The sequence below is a fragment of the Schistocerca nitens genome, chromosome 1 (assembly GCF_023898315.1).
Source record: "Schistocerca nitens isolate TAMUIC-IGC-003100 chromosome 1, iqSchNite1.1, whole genome shotgun sequence".
Lineage (NCBI taxonomy): Eukaryota > Metazoa > Arthropoda > Insecta > Orthoptera > Acrididae > Schistocerca > Schistocerca nitens.
Window position 1 is genome coordinate 481,402,841 of NC_064614.1, and position 12,039 is coordinate 481,414,879.

The 12,039-nt window shown below is 39.4% G+C and overlaps 1 protein-coding gene across 7 annotated transcripts in view; it reads left to right on the plus strand.

The window, feature by feature from the left end:
• The window catches only part of LOC126252270 (putative peptidyl-tRNA hydrolase PTRHD1), a 37,921-nt gene that overhangs the window by 3,898 nt on the left and 21,984 nt on the right, over positions 1-12,039 (plus strand). The window lies entirely within an intron of this gene.

Below are 12,039 nucleotides of genomic sequence, written 5' to 3' on the forward strand. Positions count from 1 at the left end.
CGCTGTACATCGTGTGGTAATTTTAGTAAAATTAATCGATTGTTGTTTTTGTTCAGGAATGGATATGACGAATAGAGAAGATCCAACGGAGAGCAGCGTGCTTTGTTACAGGATCATTTAGTAATCGCGAAAGCGTTACGGAGATGATAGATAAACTCCAGTGGGTCAACAGAAGCGTCCGATCCCACGCGTCGGCTTTGACCCGTGACGTAAGGGTGTTGTCGTGTGTGACGTCATGACGGCGCGGAGTTTGGTTTGAGTGTGGCTGTCTCCAGTTCTGTTTTATCTTATTTTATTTACTTTTCTGATCTGTTCGTTCTATCTCGTGAGATTTTTTTTTTAATTTAAAAACACTTATTACTTATTTTAATTATCTGTTTCCTCCAATTTCTGTTTTAGTTTATTATATTTATCTTTCTGGTCTGTTCGTTCTATCCCGTAAGATTTTTTTTTTTAAAAAAGACAAAAAACACTAATCAGCTACTGAAGCATCTTTATCTTCTATGGGTTGCAGGGGTTACGACCCCTGGGGAGATGGGTGGGTATTCATGCATGGCTGTCTTCACTTACACGTTGTAGCTACGCAAGGCGTCTAAATTTGTTTATATTTAGTTTGCCCCCCACCCAAAACACCCCATTTCCCGCGCTTGTCCCATTAGTGTCATTAGGCTTCTTGTCGAAAGTGTGTGTTTTTGTTTTTGTTTCCGCCATATTTGTGACGTCATGGGTCAAAGCAGACGGGCGGGATCGGACGCTTCCGTATTTCCACTCCAGTGGAAGACACTGCAGGAGAGACGCTTAGTAGCTCGGTACGGGCTTTTGTTAAAGTTTCGAGAACCTACCTTCACCGAAGAGTCCAGCAGTATATTGCTCCCTCCTACGTATATCTCGCGAAGAGACCATGAGGATAAAATCAGAGAGATTAGAGCCCACACAGAAGCATACAGACAATCCTTCTTTCCACGAACAATACGAGACCGGAATAGAAGGGAGAACCGATAGAGGTACTCAGGGTACACTCCGCCACACACCGTCAGGTGGCTTGCGGAGTATGGATGTAGATGTAGATAAAATTAACAGTGCGCAGGTCAAGGGAAGTGTTCGATCCCAATGTGTGGCTATGTATGTTGATATTGGTATCGGGAGATGTTTTTGAGCTATATAGGCCAAGGGAAGTGTTGGATCCTAATTTATGGGATCGGGAGCTGCTCTTAGAGCTACATAGATCAAGGGAAGTGTCCGATTCCAGATGATAGTGTGTTTGGGGAGTTTTGTGAAGTCGGTTTTTTCATTGTTTTGTGTGGTTTTGTATGGGGGTGGGTGTCTAAATTTGTTTATATTTAGTTTGCCCCCACCAAAAACACCCCATTTTCCGCCCTTGTCCCATTAGTGTCATTAGGCTTTTTGTGGAAAGTGTGTGCGTTTGTTTTTCGATGTATTTTCGTCCTTATAACGTGTACGTACCGACTTTATGTGCGCCATATTTGAATCGTGGTTTATAGTCGTTTCCGCCATATTTGTGACGTCATAGGTCAAAACAGACGGGCGGGATCGGACGCTTCCGTATATCCCAAACAGTTAAGTGTCTGTGTGTTTTATGTGATGACATGAAACATATTGTATTTATGGTCCACAAAATTCGAAAAAATGTGGTTGAATTCATCAACTCGCACTTTAAAAGATCCCACTATTTTAATGATAGCTGTGCAGGCCAATACAAAAGCAATTTTAGTTTTGTAAACCTATATCTGTACCAAAAGAATTTCGATGAAGTGCCTGAGTTCTGGTTCTTTGCAACTAGCCATGGGAAAAGCTGATTGTGATGGTATAGGAGGGACAGTTAAAAAATTAGCATGAATGCAATGTTCAGAGACCCCTAGAAAAACAAATATGATCTGAATTAGATTTGTTTTATTCTTGTAATGTTAACATCACCAAAATGGAGACAGAAGAACTTTGAACCATTAGATTGTTTAGGGAAATTGGAAGCAAGGGATATCAATAGTGATGTGTAGCCAATCTTGAAATATGGTTTAAGGAATAAATTGGTATCCTTTCTGATCCTCTCAGAATATATAGCTTGTAAATATTCCAATCTGTGGTACTTTAGAATAACCACTGAACTAAATGCAACAGAACATGATGTTACTGTAAAAATTTTTCAATGCTCAAAATACATCTGTCAAGCTCACTTGTGCAGATTCTGTAAAATAATAGTCCACCTCTTCATTGAACTAAAAACATTTTCCAGTCATAAATTTATCTGAATATGGAAATAGATTCGAGGATAAATTGAAAAGCATCTGCACAATTTTTCTACTTTATTCCAACAGTACAAAATTTACAGTGATGTCATGCTCTGTGTGCTCTCCCTCCTTCTCAATGTCCTTGGTCCATTGTTGCACAAGCTTTCCAGCATCCTTCTCAGAAAGGTTTTTGATTGAGCAGCAAGCCACACATGCACCACTTCGTTCACCCCTTTCATTGATGTGAATTAACACTCTTGTAAACAATTTTTAAATGGACCAAACAAATGCAAATCCATCTAGATGAAATCAAGACTTACGCAGAATGTTCCAACACCTTCAAATGCATATTTTGAAGAATCTGAATTATGTGGGAGATGTTATGTGGACATACACCATCTTCTGGATAATGTTCCAAAAATGATTCTTGTACATTCCAAAAATTGTGACCATCACTTTTTTTGTAGGGGGTTAACTCCTGAATTCCGTTATGGTTGGAGATTTGTGATATGTCCATTCCATGCTCTGGCATTTGATCTCTGGTTTAAAGTGATGAACCCATGTTTCATCTCTGGTGAAGATTTGTTTAAGAAACATTTCATCTTCGTTAGCATGACATTTCAGTAGCTTCTGACAGTTCCTCGCACATATTGTGCTGAAACTCTTCTGCGGATTTCAGCTTCTATTACACCCTCAGCCAACAAATAAACAGATTACAGAATGCTATTCTTCATTGATGAAAACAAAGAGTAACACAGCCATGTTTATTTTGCTAGAGCAGACTGATGTTGCTACACTAAAGTCTCCCACAAGTGAAGAGAACTGTGTCATATAGCAGTTAGTGTGCCAATTTTTCCACTGCTGAAGTACCTGTCATTTTCAGAATGAAAGATGATCTCCCCACCCCCGCCCCTTTTTGACAATTCTGGCCACTTCTAACCTACAAAGGACATTTAACAAGCAGTGTAACACTTTTTTTTTTTTTTTTTTTTTTTTTGGGCGATTTTGGCTGAAAAAATGTGGAATATGTTGTGGGACATCATGGAATATTCCTACTTCAGGCCCCTTAGTTTCATGAAGTTCCAATAAATGGCATCGCTATATGTAACTTTCAAAATGATGTCTGTAATGGAGGTGCATTCCAAGTCATCATCGCAACAAGGTCATCCAAATGTACCCACTCTCCCAAATGCTGGCCAGCGGCACACAGCTGTGGCTCCTGCAGTGTTGGAACGTGTGTGCAGTGTTGGAACATTAGGACACTTGCATTTGAGGTGATCAATGTATCTCTATGAAACATCTCTCTGCTCAACTGGACGTCTTTGTTGATAGTGCTGACACACATCTGTACCATTTGGGGTACTGAAAACTGTTTACCCACTGGATTCCTCGCTGCATAACAGAAGGCCTTAAAGAGAAATGAAGGACCATCTGTTGGAAGGATGCTGTCTGCAGGAAGCAGTACATGGATGATGGAGAGGGGGGAGGGGTTATTGATGCAGCATGGCGTTGACTCCAGTGTCAGCCAGTAGAGTGGTACGATGCAGGCATACAGGCTCTACCATTAATATGGCATGAGGCCACTGAATTGAATGGAGATTATATTGAAAAAACCTGGTTCTGTAGCCAAAAGAGTGGGGAATAATGTGGTATATTGGAACACTGAGTAAAACCAACCTGCTTTCAGAAAAAAAGAAAATGTTTTGCATTACTTATTAAATGCCCCTTGTATTTTTCTTTTTTTTTTTTTTTTTCCATTTCCTGAAATATGGGCAAGCAGAAATGGTCATTTTGGCTTGACCACTAACATCCAAAGATCTTACTCGTTTAGATTTTTCTTGTGGTATGTTTGAAAGATGAAGTTTACAAAGTAAACAGAAGAAACAAATTGATTGATTGTGTTATGAATAGTGCTGTCCTCATAAAAGAACCCCAAGATAATGTTGGAAGAGCTATACATCGTGCTGTCATGAGAATTCGGAAGTATATTGAAGCCGGAGGTGGAATTTATGAAGATAAACTTCAGACTTGATAATTTGCTTTTGTGTAACAGCTGTATCTCTGTAACAAATTAAATTGGGCACACAGAATGCATTATTCAAAGTAGTCTATACCACCAGCTCCTAAAATATATGCTATTTGTGTTGAAACACCCTGTACAGCAGTGTTCACAAATGGCTCCCAGCTGGGGAACAATGTTCATTGCTCTGTAGTTTTTCTTGAATTTGTGGTAAAGATCTGTTTGCCAGATCAATTTACTTTGTTCAACATGGAGTCATATCGATTTTTCTGGTACTAGAGTAGATGAAATGTGTTTGTTGAAAAATTCTTCATATGCTCCAACTTCTTGAATCTCCTTCAGTCTACAATGCAAATACCAAGAAGATAATAGCTGAGGACGCCCTTCTGCATATGCAAAGGTTAGGGAAGAAGGTATCAGCATTCTGGCTGCTAGGGCTTGTGCGAATTCAGAAAATCAAATAAGCAGATGTGGCAGCCAAGAAAGCCTGTTCTGAAATCCCACATTGTCAATCTGCTGTCCTGCATGCCATCACCTTGCTATTTAGTTGCAGAGTAAGACACTGATGGGAAGAAGAATGATTGGAAATGATGTAAAGTGTGGCTTATAACTCACCTGCAAATAGGACATAGGCCGATGATACAAGGCTTCCCACTCTGCTGAAAGGATCCTACAGTGTGGTGAAGAGATTTCACTGAACCACTTTTAATTGATTGTTTTTCATATGCCATTATGAGGGCAGATACTTGTTTACTCTGTCTGTGTCAACAGACATTGAAACCACTGTGGTAGTACTTAAAAGATTTTGTGAATTGTCTGCTCTACTTCCTAAGTTATTATGCAGTAAATTTGAGTGTATTGTCAGGGTAGCTATTTCAAGCTATTTTGTAAATGATCAGCCTGCCACACTCTCTGAGTTGTAATTTTAGCCCTGTTTTGTTTCTCAGTCCAGGTTTGTAGCGTGTTTTAGAACACAAACTATGTTCACAGTTTGAGAAGTAGAATGTTACTGTGTGATCAAATATGAGGGAAAATAAGAAAGTGAGTGCAGCTCTACCTGTATTTCTGTTTTGAGAAATAGAAAATTACTGTGTGATAAAATATGAGGGAAAATAAGAAAGTGAGTGCAGCTCTACCTGTATTTCTGTGTACATCGTCTTAAGTATTGCACATTGTAATCAAAGTCTAAACAAATTTTTCGAGGATCCACAACTAGATGACACATGGTGTTATCTTATTGTGCACTCCATATCAAAATAAAATTCAAAATTTATTTAACATTATAAAAAAATTAAGTGAGAAATTTATTACTTTCCCTGTCAGATACACTGGTCAGTATTTCTTTCACGTGGTGCAACTTACCATATAGCCAATACGCACATCATATAAACAGACAGTGCTCTTAACTTCCAGAAATTCAGGTTCCTTTATATAGCTGAAAAGAGGAAATATCTGGAAGGCGGTCACTCAGAATATAAGTAAGAGGGTTCCACCTTGTCCCAGGAGGGAAGATGCTACAGATAAGGCCACAATATGGTGGAAGGGGGGTGGGCTCAAATATATGATTTCTTGGCGTGCTTCATCAAAATATTTTGAGTGTAGCTAAAAGCACTAGTATTAATATGTTAAGTTAAAACCAATATTTTACAATGAATACATGGACATACAATGGAAGAACTTCAGGATTTTGCAGAAGACCTAAACTCCATCCATCCTAATATAATATTCACAATGAAATTTGATAAAGCCAGCTAAATTTTCTTGATAGTATTAGTTAAGAGAAAAGAACACATGGGTCCCTTAGCTGCAGAACTTACTGAAAATCGGCACTGGAAGACCTCAAGTCTCTGGTCCATGGACCTTTAACACAGTGAAATAATGACAGCCCTACTAAAGAACTGAAATGCCTGTAATGATATTCCAAAGGAGTGAGTACCCAGATTCACCAAAGTTGTATGCGTGGGAGTCAAAAATCAAGAATGCCTGTGGAGGAGATGAAGTTCAAAAAGGGGAAACCAAAGGTTGCTTATCTACTACCATTTGCTGGCTCAACATCCAAACAAATCAGCATATTCATGCAGAAACACAACATCCAGTACATTTCACACGCACCAAAAAAAATAAAAGGTCTGCTTTGTAATGTTAAACAGGCCCTCAAAACCTGGGAGCCTACAGCATGTAGTTCCAGTGTTGTGTATTGTATGTGGGACATATCATCATAACAGTCTAGGAGAGGCGCAGCAAACAAAAGTACACATCAAACTAAAAAAATTAAGCAAGTAGTTGCTGCCAAACTCTGCCTGGAATAAAACTATAAAATATGACAAGACCAGTATCATGATTCAGGGTCAAAGTGTCTGGGACAACACAATAATAAATCTATCAACGAAGGGTGTTGGAAAATCTTATAAACAAGGATGGAGTTATCGTTAAATGCAAACATTTTAGGTTATGCTTTACCATGACTGGTAACAGTAAACTTGTTGTTTCATGCAATGAAGTTATCAGTTTAAGCAAGACATGGGATACTGCACTCACTTAATTAAGATCCCTCTGCCAATCTTCCAACAAAAAGGTGGAAAGTAGCAGTAATGTTTGTCATGGAGCAGTCTTTCCAGAAGCACAAGCAATGTGCCATGTCTTACTTGGTTGAATAGGGAACAAGGGAAAGTAAAATCTGCAGCCTTCATGCTCTTGGAGTAGCATCACTTACTTGAATCCCATATATTGGATGAGGCATCTCTCTCACTTTTTGACGCACTAAATAAATAACTATTCTCACTTTGATGAATAGTCACAATGGTGTGTACAGTAACTACTGACATATTTTTGTAACCACGCTAACTACTGAGATGAATATATAATATTTTTCCAGATGAAACAATGAAATTTGTTTGGTTCCAAAATAGTTGTTCTCGATGAGTTCTGCAGCTCTTTATGGATTTGATAATCTTCTCCAAAAGTTGTAAGAGTTTTAGCCCAATCTTCTTTAGTAAAAAAACATTGTAGACCCAAAAACAGTTACAAATTAATAAAATAAATATTTACAAGTAGCACAATTAAAATTAACTTCAGCTGCCAATATCAGTTTACATCAACATACTTACTCCACAAGACACCTTACAATGTATAGTGGAGAGTACTGTGTAGCTACTCCTCTCTCAAATGGAGAAACCACTGTCTACATGCCTTGGTTGCAGTAGAATTGCTCTGTCATCTGATGCAAATTCCTATTCTCTGAACTTTCCTGATAATGTTTTACAAAAGAAAGGACATCTTCTCTCCAGACACTTAATTTCAATGGAGTATTTCCATAATACTACTTGCGTGTAGATCAAATTTACCAGTGACTAGTCTAGCAGCATACCTCTGAATTGCTTCAATACTTCCTTTAATCCAACCTAGTAGGGATCACAAACACTCAAGTAGTGCTCAAGACTGGCTCACTTAAGTGTTTTTTACATGATCTCGTTTATAGATGAGTTACACATTCGTAGAATTAATGCAGTAAACCAAAGTCATCAATTCATATGCCCTACAACCAATCCTATGTGCTTATTCCATTTAATGTCACTTTGCAACATTATGTCTAGATATTTAAGATATTAAATCAATGTGAATAAGTCAAGCAACACACACACACACACACACACACACACACACCTCTCTCTCTCTCTCTCTCTCTCTCTCTCCCTCCCCCTCTCCCCCCCTCCCCTGGATATTTTGCTAAAGAGACCTGGTCCCCAAAGGATAATTACAGAGCAATAATGTAATTATGATTATTTGATTTACCACCACAGGTACCACTGTTTTTGTGAAAATATTTACACAGCAGGGGAAAGATCTGTAGGTACAGCTACAAAAAGGTTGATGTAATTTTCATCACTGCAGGAAAAACTCAGCTAGTATTGTCCTGCCATTCTTCCATTGCATTCAGTAAACCCATACACAAGGTGCATATCAGGTAACTCTTTGTTAGAGAACCTATATGTACGTACGTGTATCACTGTTAACACAGAACTAACACTGCTGGCAAAACAAACCTGAAACAGAACTGAGCAGTATTGAATGAAAGCATGAGGGCGAAGGGTTCATCAAGTGTGTTTCCAAACAAGTCACATAGCAAACACTGCAGACATTGGCCATGTTGTGCAGATAGTTTCAGTAAAGTACAGTTTCAAAGCTAAATGGGAATCAGAAGTAAATAATAATAATAACAATAATGAAATGCAATTTCTTTGTAGAAGACCACCAGAGACTATGAATCCCTTAAAACTAAATACAAAGAAAATATCCATGAATGACCTCCACAATTTGTCAGTCGACATGTCTCAACCTGTATAGTTCTGCCGCCATAGCCAAGCACTGCCATGTGGAGGACCTCAATGGAAGGAGTGGAACAGATGCAGTTAGTCTGGTATTGCCAGTTGAATGAAAGGTAACAATTCTCAAGTCTTGAAAGCTGACAACACCTGAGGGAGCAATGTGGTGACTCCATGCCCCTCTATACCACATCCCAATGATGCCATTGGAACAATGGCTGATGGATATCACATGGGCCTCAGGGCCAGAATATCGTGTAAATACATACATATAAAGTATATACACTGAGGTGACAAATGGAATACCTCCTAATATCGTGTTGAACCTCCTTTTGCACAGTGTAGTGCAGCAACGCGACGTGGCATGGACTCAATAAGTTCGCAGAAGTTCCGTGCAGAAATATTCAACTATGCTGCCTCTGTAGCCATGCACAATTGTGAAAGTGTTGCCTTTTGTGCTTAAACAGACCTCTCGATTATGTCTCACAATGTTCGATCAGATTCATGTCAGGCAATCTGAGTAGCTAAATCATTTGCTCAAATTGTCCAGCATGTTCTTCAAACCAGTCGTGAACAGTTGTGAACTGGCGACATTGTGCATTGTCCTCCATAAAAATTCCATCATTGTTTGGGAACATGAAGTCCATGAATGGTGAAACTGATTTCCGAGTAGCCAAACACAACTATTTTCAGTCAATAACCGGTTCAATTGTACCAGCAGAATCAGTCCATTCCATGTAAACACAGCCCACACCATTATGGAGCCACCACCAGCTTGCACAGTGTCTTGTTGACAACCTATATCCGTGACTTCATGGAGTCTGCACCACACTCGCACTCTACCGTTGGCTCTTACCAAGTGTAATCAAGCCTCATCTGACCAGATCATAGTTTTCCAGTTGTGTAGGGTCCAACTGATATGGTCATGAGTCCAGGAGAGGAACTGCAGGTGATATGCTTTTAGCAAAGGCACTTGGGTCGGTTGTCAGCTGCCGTATGCCATTAATGCCAAATTTCACCACATTGTCCTAACAGATACAGTCATCATACATCCTACATTGATGTCTGTAGTTATTTCTCTCAGTGCTTCTTTAGTGTTAGCACTGACAACTCTATGCAAATGTTGCTGCTCTCTATTATTAAGTGTTGTCCAGTGTGAGAGTTAATACCTGAAATTTGACCGAGTGAGGTGGTGCAGTGCTTAGCACACTGGACTCGCATTTGTGAAGGCGTCAGTTCAAAGCTGCATCCGGCCATTCTGATTTGAGTTTTCTGTGATTTCCCTAAAGCGCTTCAGGCAAATGCCGGGGTGGTTCTTTCTGCTCCCGGGGTTGGAATGACTCCTTACCCTCTCCCTTAAAACCCACATCCTTTCGTCTTTCCCTCTCCTTCCCTCTTTCCTGACAAAGCAACCATTGGTTGCGAAAGTTAGAATTTTGTGTGTATGTTTGTGTTTGTTTGTGTGTCTATCGACCTTCCAGCGCTTTCGTTTGGTGGGTCACATCTTCTTTATATATATATATATATATAACAAAGGGAAACATTCCACGTGGAAAAAATATATCTAAAAAGAAAGAAAGTGATGAGACTTACCAAACAAAAGCGCTGGCAGGTGGATAGACACACAAACATACACACAAAATTCTAGCTTTCGCAACAAACGGTTGCTTCGTCAGGAAAGAGGGAAGGAGAGGGAAAGATGAAAGGAAGTGGGTTTTAAGGGAGAGGGTAAGGAGTCATTCCAATCCCGGGAGCGGAAAGACTTACCTAGGGGGAAAAAAGGACGGGTATACACTCGCACACACACACATATCCATCCGCATATACACAGACACAGGGGTCTGTGTATATGCGGATGGATATGTGTGTGTGTGTGCGAGTGTATACCCGTCCTTTTTTCCCCCTAGGTAAGTCTTTCCGCTCCCGGGATTGGAATGACTCCTTACCCTCTCCCTTAAAACCCACTTCCTTTCATCTTTCCCTCTCCTTCCCTCTTTCCTGACGAAGCAACCGTTTGTTGCGAAAGCTAGAATTTTGTGTGTATGTTTGTGTTTGTTTGTGTGTCTATCGACCTGCCAGCGCTTTTGTTATATATATATATATATATATATATATATATATATATATATATATATATATATATATATATATATATATATGAGAGAGAGAGAGGGAAACATTCCACGTGGGAAAAATATATCTAAAAACAAAGATGATGTGACTTACCAAACGAAAGCGCTGGCACGTCGATAGACACACAAACATACACACAAAATTCAAGCTTTCGCAACAAACTGTTGCCTCATCAGGAAAGAGGGAAGGAGAGGGAAAGACGAAAGGATGTGGGTTTTAAGGGAGAGGGTAAGGAGTCATTCCAATCCCGGGAGCGGAAAGACTTACCTTAGGGGGAAAAAGGACGGGTATACACTCGCACACACACACACACATATCCATCCACACATATACAGACACAAGCAGACATATATATATATATATATATATATATATATATATATATATATATATATATATATATATCAAATGACTTTCTTGTCTTTCTCCAGTGACAAGTGGTAGTATCATAGATAATTGGATGGAGCATGTCAGTCAGACAGTCTGATTTACTTCACAGGTAACTGTATTCCCTGGTCAACTATACTCCAGTCAAATGACTGCCCACTTCATTTCCTCCAGCTGGTCTCCACATAGCCCATCTTCTCCTTGAATATAACTGTAAGGAGTGCACTATTCAGAAACTACTACCTACTCTGCCCTGACAGAGAAAAGTTTATGTTGTGACAGTTTGGAGTACAGTCTATTTATGTCTGTGTGCGTAGTGACTGTAATGAGAGTTGCACTTCTTGAAGATAAATCCTCCCTCGTTTGAGGTTTAACCAAAACAATATTTCATTTTTTATCCATGACTTCTACATGCCTGCTAAAAGTTTCTCAACTTGTTCTCATATTTCATATGTCTATTACTACTTCCATCCTTCACAAGCTGCAGTGTTATTGGTAAATGACTAGTGGTATGCGGAAGAGAGTGATGACTGCTTTTAATCTATCAGCATACACGCTGGCTGCTAACACCTGTAACTGCTCTGTGGAACATATCGGCACACAATCCTAACTACAGAAGTTGTCGAGTGTAATGGCACACTTATTAAGGTGCTAAACTTGTACCTGAGAGAAGTGGGATTGAATTTAGGTTTTTATGGTATTACTAAATTACTTCTTCTGAATGCCAGAGCAATTTCTTCAGCTATACCGTGACTGATTTCCTCACCCTTCCTTATTCTGTTGCGCTATTGTTTCATCTCAGAAAGCCTTGACATTGATAAAACACACAATTCAGTGTGATAACAACAGTCGTTAGTGAAATTTGAACCACTACCTAAGCAGTAGCGCTTTGACTTGCATCCACACTGTTGTTATTCTGCAGTGTTGACAC